The 17,330-nt window shown below is 51.3% G+C and overlaps 1 protein-coding gene across 2 annotated transcripts in view; it reads left to right on the top strand.

Moving 5' to 3' along the window:
* The first annotated feature begins 1,374 nt into the window (after window positions 1-1,374).
* Window positions 1,375-17,330, top strand: part of LARP1 (La ribonucleoprotein 1, translational regulator) — a 44,733-nt gene continuing 28,777 nt past the window's right edge. For both annotated transcript variants that reach the window (XM_054287840.1, XM_054287839.1), the window contains exons 1-2: window positions 1,375-1,593; window positions 17,020-17,046. The gene's annotated coding sequence lies outside the window, so the exon portion shown is untranslated. The remainder of the gene's footprint in view (window positions 1,594-17,019; window positions 17,047-17,330) is intronic.

Here is a 17,330-nt window from a genome sequence, read left to right as displayed (position 1 = left end):
TCAGCTTTTCATCCTTCTCCACGCATCAGCAGCTGGCAGCTACATCTTCAGTGCCTTGTCATGCTGACGGGTCTCCTGCAGGGATTGCATAGCTGTGTCCCTGGGGCTGCAGGACATGCCGGGACTTCCAGATGAACCTTTCCGGGCAGAAGCAGGGTGGTGTGCTCGCTGTGATGAGGGAAGAGGCTGGGACGGGCTTGCACTGAATAAAAAAAGGTATCAAGTAAGGGTTGTTGTGAATTAGGCAGGTTGTGCTAAATGGTATCAGCAATGCAAGTTGCCTTTTAAATGTGTATAATTCATGTGCACATACACACACAATCTGCAGTCACTGTCTTGCTGGCTGCAAGAAGTGAGGACAAATACCAGGAATATTAATGATGAGCAAGTGACATTCTATCAGCTAGAGATCAATTAAATATTTTAGCCTACTCAAACAAAGGTTTTGCTGGGCACAGGGGATGAGAGGTGGTCTCTCCCTCACCAATGTGTATAAATACCTGAAGGGGGGAGCCAAGCACATGGAGCAGGGCTGTTCTCGGGGGTGCTGAGGAATAGGACACAGGCAAAAATTGATGCACAGGAAGTTCCACCGGAATATAAGGAAGAACAACACACTGGAACAGAGGGAAGGGAGGCTGCGGGGTCTCCCTCACCGGAGATATTCAAGAACCGTCTGGACGCAATCTTGTGCCATGTGCTCTGGGACAACCCTGTTTGCACAGGGAGCTGGGACCAGATGGCCCAACCTGAGCGTTTCTGTGGCTCCGTGATTCCCGGGACACGCACCGAGTCCCTTTCTGCACTTTCCAACCACGTTATCCCGTTATCCCCAGGCGTGGGTGACCGAGCACATCCCAATCCCTGCCGGCCGGGGAGACTCAGTCACAGCCGGCTCGGGCACTCCGGGGCTCCACTGGCGCGTTCGTTCCCGGGCTCCCCGAGCCGGGAGCGGCACCCTCGGCCCGAGCCGGCCTGTCCCCTCCCGAGGCCGGGATACAGAGAAGGGGCCGGTGTCCTTTAAACCCCCCCCCCGTTCCCGCCCCCCCGGCTCAGCCGGGCGTTGCATCAGGCCCGTGCGCGCCGCCGGCCGCCCCGCGGGGGCGCGCCCCGCACCGCCCCTCCCCTCGCCGGCGGCGCGCACGGGCGGGCGGTGCGCGCCCCCGCGGCAGTCGCGTGGTCCCCGCGCGGCTCCATATTGCGGCGGCACCGGGGTCGGGGGGTTCCCGGCGGGGCTCGGGGGCGCGCAGATGGCGACGCAGGTGGAGGCGCTGCTGCCCGGCACGGCCCCGCTGCTGCCCGCCGAGGAGCGCGCCCTGGTGCTGAAGCCGCCGCAGGACGGCGGCCGGGAGAAGGGCGAGCCGCCTATGGGCCCCGACGGCGGGCCGGCGGCGCCCAGGCCGCCCAGCGCCAAGCAGCAGAAGGAGGAGAGCAACAACCAGGAGAAGGAGAGCCTGCTGAGGGCCGGCGGCGAGGCGGAGGACGGCGGCGAGGCGGGCGGCGCGGGGCGCCGGGAGTTCATCGAGGCCCCGCCGCCCAAGGTGAACCCCTGGACGAAGAACGCGCCGGCCGTGAACGGGCAGTCGCCTCCCGGTGGGTGCTCGGGGGTCGCTGGGAGCGGGGCGGGGGGGGGCCGGCTGCGCCGCCGACCGCGCCCCGGGCGGCCGCGCCATGCGGCACACGCGGCGTGGGGCCGCGCCCGCGGCCTGCGGGGCCGCGGCGGGGCGGGGGGCGCAACGGGAGCGGGGGCAGCGGCGGCGCCGGCCGCGGCCACGAGGCGGGGAGGGCAGCGCGGCCCGGCCCGGCCATGCGGCGGCGAGCGGAGGGCGCCGGGGGCCCGGCGGCGGCGGGCGGGCCCGGCGGCGGACACGCGGCCCCCCCTCCCCTCCCGCTCCCGGCATTCCGCCGCAGCAGCGCCGGCAACGTGGTCGGTTCCCGGCGTGCGGCTCCCCCGGGAGCGCGGCCCCGCCGCCCCCGTGGGGGCCCTTCCCCGGGCCGCGGCCTGCGCTGCCCACGTGTGCGCGGCCGCGGCTCCCCCGCGCAGGCCGCGCCGCCTTTCTCTGCCGACTCATGGCGGCCGCGGGGCCGGGGGCCGAGGCCGGCGCGGCTCTGCCCGGCGCGGTCGCTGCCCCGGGCTGGGGGCACGTCTGGGGAACGGGGGTCCCCGAAAAGGGAAGCGGAGGGGCTGCGCTGTCCAAATCGCGCTTGTAACCCGCTGCTGTCGTCAGCAAAGGCTGAAGCTGCAGAGCACCATTTCCTCGCCTGTCGGGATGGGTGTTGCGCTCCTCTCGTACCTGCTTCAAGTGAATCGGGAGTAGGAGAAAAACACAGAAGTTTTCACTAAGCGTCTTGTTTGGGAAAGACTTAATCTTTTTCTACCTGTCTGTGTTAGTTCTGAAATCGCGCTGCCAGATGTGCCATCAGATCCCCAATTACTGAACGTGCCCGTGTTTTGTAAGAACTGTTACCACCTAGCATGGTGATTCATCAGAGTTATTGATCTCTGGGAGATGGACAGCTATGCAATTTCCACCTGGAAAGCTGTCATCTTAATGGGAAGTATAGAGGACAAGTTAATCGTGCCAGCTAGAAGTCCGTGTTGGGATTGTTTGGTGGTTTGTCATTGTAGTCATGGACATAAGCAAAGCTTAAGGAAATCCAGGACAGCGTCGCTGTCTGCATTTGCCTCGTGCGTTATGACACGAAACTGGTCACATCACTCCTTTGTGTGAAGGTTGCACTCTATTGTGATGCCTTCTGAGATAACGATCCCGAGGAAAAAAAAAAAAACAACCAAAAAATGCAAAACTGCAAGGTTGAGTGTTCCTGTTTGAGTCTCCTGTGTAAGGAGTGTCCGGATTCATTACCAGCCTCATCGGTTGCAAAGGTGTGTGATTTGTCAGTCAGCAGCCACGAGGCAGCTGCCCAGCACAAGCAGGGGGCCCTTGGAACTCCTGGGGTGATTATTTGAGGGACAGAGTGAGGGTGTGTCATCAGCGTGTCCACGCTGTTGTAGGCTAAGGGAGTAATGCTGCAACTCAGAATTGTCCTTGGGCCCAGCACAGTTGTCTCTGTATTCCCAAAGGTGTTTAGAAAATGGAATTTGTTGGTGGTGTGTTCTGGGACGCTTGGCAGCAGCGACTGGTTCCAGCAGTGCCCCCAGTGCTGCTGCCTGGCTCGCCTCTCTTGGGCCATTGTTTCTTTTGCTGCGTGTTCGTTAGCAGAAGAGAAAACGTGTAAAATAAACACGGCTGCTGAGCTCCCACGAGAGGCAGGCTGGCAGCTGACCTTGCCTGGCAGCCCTGCACCCAGGTACCTTCTCGTGGAGTTTGCAGCCTCATGTTGTGTCTTCATTTCATTGGGTGGAGGATTTGTTTTGGCAGGCACTTACCAAAAAAGATCTGGAGCGTGAATTTGTGTGAAAGAATCAGCTGGTGAGGTGAGTTGTCATGGTGTGGTGACCTACAGGAGGATCATCCAAGAAAAGTGACTCTTTTTCTACATTGAAGTGGATTGAGAGCTTCTGAACTCTGGAAAGTCACTACTGGAAGTCTTTGGTTTCTCAGCAGAGCTTACAAGGTCTTTGCTCATAATCCAGCAGTGTTCCCAGTGCAGTGCTTGTGTGCTGGAGATATTAAATGTTTCCAGCCCTGATCCACCAGAAGTAGTGAGGAGACCAGAGAGTGTAGTGCAGACAGCTCTGTAAAGATAAAGGGATCCCTCTATGACTTGTTTTACAGGCTTTGAAAGCCCTTATTTTTTTATAATGATTATATTAATTATAGACCCATAGAGTAGATTTAATGGACAAGACCTTCTCCTTAGGTGTCCACGCATTCTGTAATGGCCTGTGTTGGAATTGGTGCTTATAAAAGTAAAAGCATTGAGCTCAGGGAAAACAGCCACCTGCAAGATCTTAAGTTTCTGCTGGCCATGTTGGAATATGGATAGGGAAGAGCTTAACAAATCCACCTCCAGGTGGTCAAAAGAGCAGCTTGTTTTGAACTGTTTGACACGCTACAGCTGGGCAAATTGAGTCCATTTGGGGCCTGACACAAGGACTGAAGAATAGGGTAGTTTTTTCATGGGTTACAATTTACCTTTAGAAGCTTGTGTCTTGCCTACCTGCTGCAGCATTTTTATGCTCAAAGTTGGCAGTGAAGCCTGTAATATAATAGGATGTTTGAGCAAAGCTTTCTGCTTTTTCAGGAAGGAGGGCTCTTGAAGTGAAGCCTCTCCTTGCTTCTTAACCTCCTGAAGGCACAATGGCTTGGCAGTAAGTGGGGCAACCATTAGGTCGAGTTAGACACCTGATGCTGTGAGTGGAGGAGGCTGAGGCTCTTCTGGAGTAGCACACCAGAAAATTTTCATGGTCTCTTGACAAGATGTACGTTATCTTTTTATTTGTGTGAGTTTCTGTCAGAGGAGATGGGGAATCCTTTGAGTCCTGAGGTACACATGGTCCTGTCCCATGTGGCAGGGCTTGTACTTGACACTGCTGACTGCTTGTGAGGGACGCTGCAGAGCTGCAATGATGCCTCGTTTTTACTCTCTAATGATCTAGTAGCAAGGTCCGTGTGACCATGCCCTCGTTATTACATGTTCTCTTCTTATCATGTAAATAAATGCAGCCAGCAGCCTGACTGACACATGATGGTAGTGTAAGTGTGTCTGTGGTAGTGAAGGAAACGTTTTCTGGCAAAACCAGCTTTGCACTACTTGCTATAAACCAAATTCAAAGTGTTTTCTTCAGTTCTTCTGTAGATGAGCAGTGTGGCTTGCAGTTAAAACAGCTCGACCTTCTGGAACATGTTGTACTCCTCCGCTGTGCCCTGCACCAGGGCTGATGCTGATGCAAGCCTTGGTGAGGACAGGTGTTAACAGCACCCCGTTTTGAAAACCTGCTGGATGTATTTCAAGAAATGTTGCATCAAGGCACTTGGCACTTCTTTATTTTTAAAGCCATTTACATCTTGGAAGTAAGAACATGCAGGTTTTAATGACTGGCACTGCAATTGCTCAGCTTTGCCTGGGCTCACTTTTAAAATTCTCCCTGTAAGTGCTTGGCCAGGGAAAGTGGTATATTTCCTAGAGGAGATGCAGGAGGTGCTTTGATTTCTTGAGTAGAGTTTCCTGCATGCTGTTTGGCAAACGTGCTGGGTGGATAGGCAGTACTTTCCAGAAGGCACACCTTAGTTGCTAGCAGCAAGCGCCAGGGTGAGCTGACTGTTGTTGAGAGTGCGTGTTGCTTTATGCCCGAGCAGAGTCTGACTTGGCTACCGGTGCTGAGGATAAGGCAGGGGAGGTTCATTAGCATCTCACCCCTTGCTGACTAACTCCCCATAGGGCTTTCCTTGAAATCAGCCTCCAGTAGAGGAGATAAGATGGATGGGAAGCTTGTTTTACCATTGGCATTTCTTCGTGTTCAGAGTAGACACATTTGCTTGCTCAGGTATCCAGCTTGGTAGTCCTGCACACACCTATTTCCACAGTGTTGGGCAATTCTCACTCTGTCGTGGCACGTAGTTGTGGAGCTCTTCTGGCTGTTGCAACAGATCTGCTATCGCAGCAGGAGGCCTCCACCACCTCCCCAAGTTTCCTCTCCAAACTCCTGTTTTGTTCCAATCCCACAACTCACATTTGAGTAACTCTTCCCATCTTGTTGGGGAGGATGAGGGTGACTGGAACTTGTTGCTCAAAAAAAAGTGAGGCTTAGTGTTTTCCCTCCCCCACATACCTTTGCCCTTCAGCTTTGTGCTGGACCTTTGCCCTGTTCTGCACTGTTTGTTTCGGGCAGAGAGGGCTGGGGAATGCAGCGCAGCTCCTGGGAGCTGACTCACTGGCCCTGGTTGCTGGGCTTCAGTGCCTGCTTTGCTGCAACCTCCAGCTCCAGATTTCCAGGTCCAAGGCGTTGCCGAAGGATTCTCTCCAACCATCTCCTTACCCTCACAGGTCTTCTTTTAAATTTTATATTGCTTGTTGTGCCATGGAGATTTCCACCACGATTGGGGCAGCAGAAGGACTTTGTTTAGATGTGGAGACAAATTGAGTCCAGAAAGCAGGACTGGAAATGGGGGCACTGGGGCTGCAATGCTCTCCTCTCCCTTCCAGATTATGACACCAGATCTTTTTACTGTGCTCGAACAGTGTGAAATTATCTTCAGGGCAATGCCAAATGCGGACTTGGATAGAGTTAGGTTGCTCTTTACATACTTCAGACTATAATGAATCTCCAGCACCATCTCTGTGGTTGTGCTTGTTTGGCAAAATAAGGAAAGGGCATTTTAGTAGAAAGCTGTGCTTGCTGTTCAGACCAGGCTGAGTGTTTTAACCCCTACAGTTATTACAGGTGCTCTTACCTTTGGGTCAGAGGAGCTTTGTTCGTTCCCAGCCGCGATACACATTTGCATTATGGTCTTTAATGTGTTACTTATCCTTTGGTCATCTTAGCATTGAAGCCTTTGCTGACTTCCTACCAAGGGCCTGAGTCTCCACAATAAGTCTCTGACAAATCCCTGGCTTGCTCTGTACACAGGGAGCTTGGGGAAGGAGGTGATGCAACCTTGGTGATACCTGCAGAGCTCTCCCTTGGTGATAGTGCTGTTCAGGTGGAGCTTTCATGGCCAAGTTGTCTCCTGGGGTTGGCTAAAGTTCTGGGTGGATCTCTGGATCCACTCTGTGGTCTGTAGCATGGCCAGCTCTGCATTTGTTCCTTTTCTCACTTGAAACCGGGCTTTGGTTCCACTCATTCTGCAGGTCCAGATCCTTGTTAGTGAGGTCTGAATGGGAGATTTACCTCCTTGCATTGAAATAACTTGGTTCATCTGAATATCTTGTATCAAATGATGCAGCTGCATGACTTGAGGTCAGAGGAAAGGGAAAAGAAGGGCTTCAAAGAAGTTAGTGCAGTGCTGGGAGAACTTAGAGCTACTTGTGTATTTAGGTAATGCTAATGGGTGACCAGAACAAATGGCAACTGAATTTGGCCTTGGATAAATCAATTACCAGATTTCTGTGTGGGGAAAATTTTGGGTCAGGGTCGGCCTGGATTGCTTGGCAAACAGAGAAGTGGGTGTGCACATGAATGTCACACAGCTGTGGAGCAAAAACTGGCACGAGGCATTTGGTGGAAATAGGTTTGCTGATAACAATTCTAATGCTGTGCAAGATAAACTTTTGTTTTTGGGAAAGGCTGTGGAAACTGTGGTCAAGTGTCAACATGTTTCTAAAGGGAGGCTCGTCCTGTAATTGGAGGTTCCCAGAAGATCCTCTTAATTGAACTTTCCCCTATCAGAGCACACATTTCTGCTGAAGTCTGGGGGGCTTCATGGAGGGGTTGCCTTTCCCGATTAAACTGGTGCGTGATGTGTTGTGGCTCTGCTGGTTTCAGGGTTGCACCAGGCTGATGGTGCTGATGAGCTGCTGGAGCCATCCTTAGCAGGTCATTTGGCCCAGCTTTGCTCTGACACTTGCTGTGTGTATTGCCAGGATCAAGAGCTCTTCCTGCAGCGTTAAAGCTCGGTGTGCTGGGGGATGTTCTGCTGAGCCATGCAAGGAGAAGGGAGGAAGGGCTGGGAACTGGCTGATCTAATACCTGCTTTATCAGTGAGTTACCTTCACTGTCCTTCTGCAGCAAAGCTGACTTAGGAGCAGAAGCTTCCCTTGACACTTCCCTGTGTTTCAGGGGTGTATGGAAACACACAGCAGGGTTCAGTGCTCTACAGTGGTTGTGATTTTATTTTTACTTTGTGGCTTTAGAGTCCTTTGTCCCTTTGTAAGGTTTGGTAGAGTTCTCTGCTGCAGACTGATGGTGTGTTGGAGGTGACCATGGTGGCCCTGGCTGGCTTGGGTACTCTGTCACAGCAGGCCAGGTGGAAACCTTAATTTCCTTTAGAAGTGGTCAGGGGGATGGTTGTTGGTGTGATGCTGATTGTGTCTGATTGTGGTGACACTCAGAGGTGACACAAATGCCCTTTGCTCTCTTGACCTAGAAGATGTTTCTCTGGTTCCTCCAGAGTACAGTGGAGGAACTAGAGAAACATTGCAGTGTGCTGGTGGGCACAGCGTGCCCTGCCCTGTGCTCCTGGGGAAACACATTTTTTTCCTGCTGGACACCCCTTGAAGTGGCTAGGAGCAGGTCTGCAACCTGCTGCTCTAGCAGGTGCTGCTCTCCACTCCCAATTGCTCCCCAAAGCAGCCCTGGCCGCTGATGGGGCCCAGGAGAGGCATCCTTGCCCCACGAGGAAGATGTTGGAGGAGAAGCATCTTTGGTGCTGCTCAGTGTCACTTGTTTGATCTCTGTCAGTGATCCCTTGGTGACCGTGGCAGCCGGGGGGAACCGGGAGAAATGGGGGCGCAGCTGGGGCTGGTGAACCTCACAGATCCTTGGCACAGAGTTAAAGCACGATTGGGAAGCTGGACAGGGGACAGAAACGTGCTGTGTGTCCTTCCTGCTGGCGAGGAGGGCCGGTGTGAGCCCGAGGTGGGGTCCAGCAGGTGGCACAGGGGGTGCTCACTCTGCCTGGCTCAGATATGGGGGCACAGCTCAGGGGAGGCAGCAGAGCCTGTCCTGGGCACAGTGCTGAGCACGTTTTTCCAGCTGAGCATGGCCAGTGCAGCTCCTGCAGAGTGACTCTGCAGTCTGCAGGGCACGCTGCGCCGGAGGGAGCTGGCACAGGGGGCTCTGGGTGCTTCTCCTTTCCTGGTGCTCATTTGACTTCTTTGACTCGCCCTCAGTGTGAATGCATGGACAGAACACAGAGTTTTCAGGGCTGGATAAGGTAGCTTTTAAGGAGTCTGAAAAAAACTGAGAGAAGAGGTGAGTTTTTTCCTGGCTAAATATGTGGGGAAACAAGTATGAAATTAGAAAAACCACAAAAATGAGGAAAGGGTAGAGTTTTGTGGATGGGAAAGTAAGAGAAAAGGTGTGTGGGGAGATTGGTGTTTTACCTGCCTGGTAACTCAGAGGTGAGTATGCTGCTAAATACTGAGCACTTTCTTTAGAGCAGATTATTTGTGATATGTATTCAGCCTCTACACTAAATCACACAACCTTTTTTATTTTGTTTTTCTTTATGACTGCTTTTGAAAGCTTGTAGCTTCAGTGATGTGAATGAGTGACCATTTTACCAAGTCTTAGCTACCAAACTATCTGGTTTGCACATTGGCAGATGATGAAGCTAGTGGCAGAATAAAATAGTGAGAACTCACAGCTAATAAGCAACACTCAAATGTCTGATAAGCCAGCTTTCACTTAAACTACAGGAAATTAATTTCTTTGGATTCTCCAAGGTCACATCTTCCTTTATTTTTTATTATATGTTGCTAAAGAAGCACTGAGTTTATTCCTGCAGGACCCTTAGGATTCTCTGCAATTTTTATGCCTTTGCTGTAACTGGAAAGGTTACACTTCCAAGTAGTAAAGAGTTTGTGTCAGCTTTCCTGACCTCACAGAACGAGCCTACTGAAAATAAAGCCAACCACAATAACAAAAAGCAATTCTCTTGGCTTCATTCAGCACAAAAGGAGTCACCTAAAGGAGTGACTGGAGCACTTTACCGTAGCTGTGTTACCTCCAGTGGGCTCATGTTGGCAGGGCAGCTGCAAGGCTGTGTGAAGGGGAAAAGTAGAGTGAAAAACAGAATGAAGTATTAAGTGTGAGGAGTGACACCAGTATGTGTGATGCTGAGAAATGATGTGTCTGTAGCAGCAGATACTGAAATGTGAAGAAGCACATCCCAAAAACGCAATCAGGAGGTTTTTACTGTGACTGAAACAAAAGAGTGATGGGATTTGTGCACGAGGTTCCACCCAGCAATAGAGAAGAGCGAATCACAGAGGTGTCTCCACCATGTGCTCAGGTGACAAAACATGAGACTTCACTGTAATCATATTGACTTTCACTTCCCAGCTCCCAGCTCAACCTTGAGAGCTCAGGGGAATACCAGCTATGATCTCCTGCATCTTCTGAGTGCTCAGAAATCCTCTGCCACTGCAGAGCGTCTTGCACTGAGCTGAACTGAACAAAAAGGGGACTTCTCTTTTGGTTTCCCAGTCTCAGGTGAGCTCTACAAGCTCACTGTTACTGATTTTTTTTTTTTTTTTTTTTAACTGTGGAATGATGAATGTGACACTTGCATACTCTGCAGAGTGGAATTTGGTGTAAATGAGCCGTGGTTTTAAATTTCAAAATTAAACCTGTAAGGACAATTGTGAAGATGATTTGGAGGAGACAGTGGCAGATTGCAGTAAGATAACCCTCTTAGCTTCAATTGGAAGTGAAATCTGAGTTGATGCAATTGTCAGCAGTGAGTGTAACCAAGCAAGCATGGAGTTTGGAGAGTGATTGGAATGGCTGTGCTTGATTAAAACCAAGCAGATAGCCTGGGCCAGAGGGAGGGAACACCTCAGACTGTGTGTCTGATGATTTGTAATTCAGTTAAGAGATTTAATTATGTTGTCCTCGCTGTGCTACCTTGTGTATCCTACAGCCCCCTGCTCGACCCTCTGCCTGCAGCCCAAAGGTGGAGAGAGCCTTGCAATTTTCAGTTTCTGGGGTTTTCATAGGGATTCATGGCATCCTTGTCTCATATTGTGGGGCTTTACCGTGATGCTGGTGCATTTAAGGAGGTAGGCTGGGATCCTCTTTCATGGAGATGCTGGATTGCTGGGTACATTAATGGATTCTCCTTTGTATGGAGATGGAGCTGTCCTTGGGCAAAGCTTCTCTGGAGTTTGGGTCTGTCCTTGATATGCAGACAGAAAAGTGTGTTGCAGCTCTGAGAGTGACAACCCTGTCAGAGGGAAACACCATCCTCTATCAGTTTCCACAGTGTGGGATCCAGCTGGCTTCCAGGCCACACCAAAATGGCTCCTGTATTTAAACAAGAGTCTTTGAGCCATGTATTTTGCTTGATTGTGCCAGAAATTTTAGTGTCTGTTCAGTGGCTTAAAGAGCACTTTGGGGAGGGTGGCTGTGATCATTTGGACCAGAATCATGTAGGGTTGCTCTCCTGGAAGACCTAAGGCCTCCAGTGGTATCACTCCAGGCTTAGTGGTGATGAAAGGATGTGAGGCAGAGAGATGGGACACCAACTGCTCCATGGAAGAGTGATCTGAAGCGCCTTGTTGAGTTCATGATCGGGAATGTTGGGACTTTGCTTCTGCACTTTGGAGATGAGGGGAAGGGGTTAATGGGAGAGAACACCCAGTGTTTGCTCTCTCCAGTGCAAGCACTGATAAGTGGATGGGAGAAACAACAGCCTGTGACCTTCCAGTTATTCCTCGTGTGCCTGTGCATATGTGAGTGGTGGATTTGCAGGACTGGCTGTTTGGAGAGCTCTCATTCTTCTGGTCAGGCTCCCCAGAACCCCCTTGGCATCTCTGGTGCTCAGAGAAGAGACCTGGACCCTGTTCATCCCTGTGGATCTCTGAAAGGTGTTTTTGCCAGGCACAGTGCTGGTCCTGCTGGTGGCTGTGTGTCCAGCTGGTGTCACAGCCGTGCTGGGTCTGCCCTGCTCCCATCCATCTGGGGGACACTGAACATCAGCACTGAGGTACTCATTTGGTGTGTGCTGTGGAGTGAGTTAGGGACTCATCCCAGATAATGCTCTGGTTTTGGAATAGGTGATTTTTTTTCCCCAGAGTTGTTCCTCTGAAACTCTGTGATTACTTTTCAAGTACATGAAGATAGCGGGGGCACCACAGCTGAACTTCACCAAACTCACACCTGTTTATACACTGAAAACCTATTTCAAACATTTGATTCCATGTGGTTTGTGGGAAATTGATGTCAGAGCTCACGCTGGCTGCAGCTCTTGAGCCAGTGTAGGTGATGGGGGTGCCTGAGAACGAATCTAACCTTTCCTCTGGGCAGGGAACAGAAAACCCCTTAGCAGAGACTGCTGGTCTGGATCCTTTTGCAGAGGAAGTGATTTAGGTTAAACTCTTTGGTAGCTTTTTTTTTGTTTCTCTTGCACAGGTCTTAGCAGGTCTTGGGACCTAGCCAGCATCATGTTAGGATTGACCCATCTGTCTCATGCTTCAGCTTCTCTTTGAGGGGGTGAATATCTTACAGTAAGTTGGGAGGCATGGGAGGTGTTAGCGTGGACCTGGCAGCTGGAGAGGGCTGGAATGATCTGGGTGATTGAGAGGTGGACCCTCCCCAATCCTGCTCAGCAGGTAACAAAGGAGGGGAACAGGAAGCAAACAAGATTTTGGGAGGGATCAAATTGGCCATGCTAATCTTCAGGTTTAGGGTTTCTTGCTTTGCTGCTTTTCCCTAGCAGACCTCACCCCCATCTCTGCTGAGTGTTGCTTTGAAGAGTCCTGTAACTGTCTTGGGAAGCTGTGCAGGTACTGCCCTGGCCTCTGAGGGGGAGCCAGGTGACAGATTTGAAGTGAAGTGTTGCATAGGGCCAGAGAAGAGAGTCAAGCAGCTCTGGTCTCTTTGCACTACATGCTGGACTGTGTAATTTGGACCTTTTTCCTGCCTGGATTGTCCCTGCTGGGCAGCAGGTCAGGTTAGGAGGAGTAAGTTTAGAGGCATAAGTAAGTTCAGACCAATTGATCCTGCCATCCCCCAGCATTTCCCTGCCCAGTCCCTCTCTGGGCAGGCAGTGCAGCCCTGCAGCTTGGGAGCCATTGTGATTGAGTTCTGGTCACGTCCCTGCTGCCAGTCCCCCTGTGACCTTGGAGAGGTCATTTTTTTTTTTTTTTTTTTGCTGACGTCCCAGTCTTTTGTCTGCAAAACGTGGAGGATGATTTGGTTACAACTTCACGGGTCGAAAGCCAGAACAAATCAGCTGGTGTCTTCCTGTGGCAGTGTGGATGTGACAGTGTCCCACTGGGTCCCTGTGCTGGTACCTGTGTGTGCACAGCCCTCACCCGGTGTGCTCCACAGTCAGTGAGTGCACTTTGGTGTCTGGCACGTGGCATAAAGCCCTCTGAGGTGGTTTTTCCCCGTTGTTGGGAGAGCAGAAGGGTAATAATGGGAGGTGGGGGTGAGCAGGGAGCTGGTTCCTGCTGGCACTCAGCCTGCGGCCACAGCCCCTCGGCAGTTATGGCTGCAGGTTGCTGTAATAACGAGTCAGCGTTTCTCTTGCGTCAGGGATAATGAGCTGCTCTTCAGCCGCTGCCTCATGGCCCAGCAGGGAGGAAGCAGTGTCCCTGCTGGAAAAGGGGGGCTGGGGACAGGCACTGGGTGGTGGAGGTCCTTTCCCAGCTGTAGCTCCTGAGCTGGGAGAAGACAGGCTTGCTGTGTGGATGTTTGGGTTCAGCACTGTGAGCGTGGTTGGTGTGCGTTTCCTCAGGGAGCGGTGGAGGGGAGATGGGGGATCATAAATGGGGTGACTTTCTTGGCCCTGTCCCAGATACCCGAATAGCAGCAGTAGCCAGCTAGCCCCTGGGGAAGGGGCTCTGTGTGTGGATGCATCAGCTTTTCTCTCTAAATGCCCCATTTTAGCATACGATCTTCTCCTTTGTGTAAAAATACCATCAGGCAAAAATTGAAATTGAGATCCACCCCCAGCACCACCTAAAATAAGGACGACTGCCCTCAATTTATATTATCTCCTGGGCTGTGTGCAGCAGCTCTGGGTATTGGTGCTCAGAGCAAGCACCCCTGTACCACATCTGCATCTTCACTTGATGGTGCTGAAAGGGATGCTCTGTGCCTGTCCGAGCATCCTCCCAGCTGCCATGCACACCCCTGACCTCCTCCTCCTCCTCACTCCATCCTCCACCCTGCTTTGCTGATAACAGGAAGATCACAGAATGTGTTTTGCTATTGAGATACTGTAGGCTGCATGGGTTCTGTACAGGGCTGAGGAGAATGGTCAGGGGCTTGGGGAGTACCTGGTGCTGCAGTGAAGAGATCGCTGGTTCCTGTGGTGACTGCAGGTCACTGGGTCCCTTAGGGTGTTCAGACACCACATCTTTCTGATTCTGGGTGCATGCTGAGAAACAAAAGTGTCTGTGTGCAAGGAGGAGGAGGAGGAAGTGTGAGACTGTAGGGTCCAAATCTCGTGGGTCTGCTCATTTGCATTGAGATACTGTTGTTTCTTGCTCCTTCCCACTGGGCTGCCTGGAGGGCAGGCTGGGCATGGCTGGGAGGGTGTTATACAGGCAAGGGTCCCATGTAGGGATTGCCTGCTGCTGAGCAGGTGGCTGACAGGATGGTGGAGAGCTGCTGTGAAGCATTGTCCTGCAGCCTCTGGCCAGAGTTGGGATACCTGGCATCAGGGTGCCTTGGAACATAGCAGGTGTGTGTGGTGGGAGGAATTGGTGGGGCTGGTTTGCTGGCTTCACCTTTCTATGTTGGGGCTTTGAGCACAAAACCTGTCCCTGTGCCTTTCTTTGTGTTTGAGTTTTAGCCTTGGGAGGGCTGGGGAGGGAGCTGACCTGGCCAGGTGGCCTCAGCCCTGCAGTGTAGCACAGGGGCTCCTTGGAGAGCAGCCCAGGGCTTTACCTGCTGGCCACATATGTTTCTGCCTGCTTCCCTACTATGGCTTTCTTGGGAAAAGAAAGCACTGCCTGATTTAGGCTTCTCTTGGGCTCCTGAGGTGCTGCCCTTAATTGGCAGGCTAATTTTTAATTTAAGTCACTTGTGCTTGCAGGGCAAAAAGGTGTCCCAAAGGGTCATTGTGCCTGCTGGTCCTGACCAGCCCTGCCTTAAATGTGTCCTCCCAGCAGCCCCATTTTTCAGAGCAAGTCCTACACACTGCTCTGTAGGGGAAAGCTGCCTGCAAGCCAGCTTGCAGTGTTCTCAGTGTGCTCTGGAGAGCTTGGAGTCAAATCTGTGTTAATCACAGGTGTGATGAGTTGGACAAGGTCAGCCTCTCCCAGACAAGGGGGCTGAGCACTGGATGCCAGTGTCTTTCCTTGACAGGAGTTGCCCTGGCAAGCCTCTTGAGGTGCCTGTGAGCTGTGTCTGTCCTTGGCCATCACATGTGGTCCTTGCTTTCTCCAGACCTCAGCCACTGAGTCAAGTCACTGCTTTTCTGGTAAATGTAGTGACAAAGCTGCTCTAGAGTTGTGGCTGAGCTCAGGAGGAGCCAGGAGAGCCTTGCTGCACATCTGGAGCAGGACAGGGCAGTGGGGAATACAGCAGTGAGCTGAGAGGAGACCTTGGGGGAATGTGAGTTTGGGGTTGTGGTGGTGACATGTCTGATAGGAGATGGTGCTGAGGGGTCACCTGCGCCTGTGCCTGATTTGGTGGCATTTGTGGTGTCTGGAGCCTGGACCTGTTGTGAGTGGCTGCTTCTGCTGTGGTGTGTCTGATGAGGAGTTGGTGGGACAGCCCAGCAGGAATGCACTGGAGAGCTGCACCCCTCAGGGTACAGCAAGGGGAGCGTTTGCCAAAGCCTGGCTTTGCTAAATTCCTACTGGCACAAAGGAATTTATTTTATCAGCCCTTGTGGTGCTGTTATTTATTTTGGTTTTTGGTAACATCTGGTACAGCTGATCCAAGCAGGTGGGATACCAGTGTTACCACCTTGTTCCTTTGCAGAGAATCCCAGGTAGGGAAATAAATTATATCTTGTTTGAGATCTTAAAGCTCTTTTCAAACCTTAACGATTTTATGATTCTGTGAAGGGTGTTTCAGCTTGCTGATGTAGAAGCCTGAACTCCTCAGTGACCATACAAAAATGAAAGATATTTAAATGCATTTGGGAGGATTGCAGTAGAGCATGCAGCTTGCAAAGGATTGAAACTGGTGCTTGGGGATTGTTCTGGATGTGCTGAGCAGTCCTTGATACCATGTCTTCAGATGGCCACAGACCATAACTGTGTAATAATGGTAGAGAGAGTCTTGATTTAACTTCTGGGTATTTTTGCTCTGCTTGGCTCTTCCCGTTCCTATATGGGATGAAAGCATCCCTGCCTGAAAATGGTGCAAACTTGAACATGGTGCAAGTCAAAGGAAGAGAAATAGAAGTTATTTTGGCAGAGGAGTGTTTTTGCTGTTTCTGCACGAGCTGAGCCTGGGCCAGAGAGCATTGCCCTGCCTGAGGGGTAGTCCTTGCTGCAACTCTTGTGACTTTCCAGCTGAATGTGTGTTTTGGGTAGCTGATAAGCAGAAGCCAGGGGCCTGCCCCTGTCCCAGGAGGACCTTGCCTTGCTGGCAGCCTTCCTTCCCCCTCCTCTTCCAGGATCCTTGAAGAAAACATGATGTATTGCTCTCTCAAAAGTACTGTTTTCATATCTTCTGGGGAAGCCTTATCAACAGGGGTTTTCCACACACACTGTCCTGTGTGCTCCTTAAATTAAGTCTGGTCATTCCAGCTACTTAAATAAGCATCTTCCCAGCAGTACCTAAGGCCCTGCAAGAGAAGGGCTTGTGGCTCTAACTGGAAAGAGCCTGGGGGGCTGGGGAGTTGAATAATCTGTTTTTGGGTCTGAACCCCTCAGACTCTGTCTGTCCTGTGCCTGCTGCCAGAGACTCCTGAGCTGGGAAAGGGAAGGGTTCTCCTGGAGTGATGGGTGCTGTGCCAAGGCCCTGGGTGTCCATTTGGTGATGGGGGTGTGTGTCTGGTGTGGGTGCTGTGTTAGAGCCAGGCACAGCTGCTGTGGCTGCAGAACCAAGGACAACCAGAAGAATGCTCACTTGGCTTTTGCCTTGGCTTCCACCTGTGCTCCCTGTTAGATGTTCTCTGTAGATTATCTGATGTTGCTGCTCAGGGGGAGTGTGGGCTGCCACCAAGTAGCTCATTGTGTGGATCTTTGTACATCTCAACAACCTTTTTTATTGCTCACTGCTGTCTGCTAGAAGCCAATGCAGAAGGTTATTTATGAGAGCAGTGCATTCAGGTAAACACAGACTCCTTCAAAATCTTTCTCTCAACAAGTGGTTGAATTGCGGTGGGTTCCAAGCTGGATTGATGTTTAACTTGAGATACTAAGAAAATACTTCCTCTGTTTAGCTAAAGCAAACAAATTGAGAGAGGAGACCTTTTAAATAGGATTTGCACTCCAGCTGCAACCAATACTGATATTTTCTTTTTTTTTTTTCTTTTACAGATATATTTCCAGCTGATGGCCAGTCTGGTATGTATTAAATAAAAATGGAGCTCTTCAAACTTCCTTCTCCCTTGCCTTCCCTGCACTTCTCTTCTTCAGAGTAAGCTCTAACCAAACTTAGAAGACTGGTACATGCCATGTACAGTCTGGAATATGCAATGGACATTAATGTAAAAAAAAAAAACAAAAAAAACAAAACCACACCACAAACAAAACCCCAAAAAAGCCCCACCCGAAAACCGAAGCAAAAGAACTTCCTAAACAAACCTCTAATATTTGGTCATTCCTGTATAGCAGTGGCATCTTTTATG

Source organism: Melozone crissalis, unplaced genomic scaffold (genome assembly GCF_028551555.1).
Source record: "Melozone crissalis strain CALT ecotype California unplaced genomic scaffold, PUWL_Pcris_2 ptg000061l_1, whole genome shotgun sequence".
NCBI classification, from domain to species: domain Eukaryota; kingdom Metazoa; phylum Chordata; class Aves; order Passeriformes; family Passerellidae; genus Melozone; species Melozone crissalis.
Note: the sequence above shows the minus strand (reverse complement) of the source record. Positions and strands in the feature narration are given on the sequence as shown.